Here is a 372-nt window from a genome sequence, read left to right as displayed (position 1 = left end):
GCAGACGCAGACGCGACGGCCAGGGGGGACTCGCGCAACGCCGGCGCTCTGCACCCCGCCCGCGCCGTGGATGGCACAGACACGGAGCACACAACGCACACGCTAGTTCCCAGCACCCCATCTATGGGACCCAAACGCGCCATCGACCCGACAGCGGACACACTTAGCCGCACACGCGGAGGGACGCACGGCAGACCGTGCACGTGAGCTGGGCAAACACGCAGAGAGGCACCAAGCAGGCAGAGAAGCAGCACCGCAAAGACGCGCGGATACACTGCACAGAGCTGTGTTGGCTGCTCAGCCCAAACCAACTTAGAACCAAGTGGCGCGCAGACAGGGGGTCCGAAGCATGGGGGGTATGGGCTCTGCTCT

This window comes from Condylura cristata, unplaced genomic scaffold (assembly GCF_000260355.1).
Source record: "Condylura cristata isolate star-nosed mole 26May11 unplaced genomic scaffold, ConCri1.0 scaffold00006, whole genome shotgun sequence".
Classification (NCBI taxonomy): Eukaryota; Metazoa; Chordata; class Mammalia; order Eulipotyphla; family Talpidae; genus Condylura; species Condylura cristata.
The sequence above is the reverse complement of the archived record's forward strand: the minus strand, read 5'-3'. Positions refer to the sequence as shown.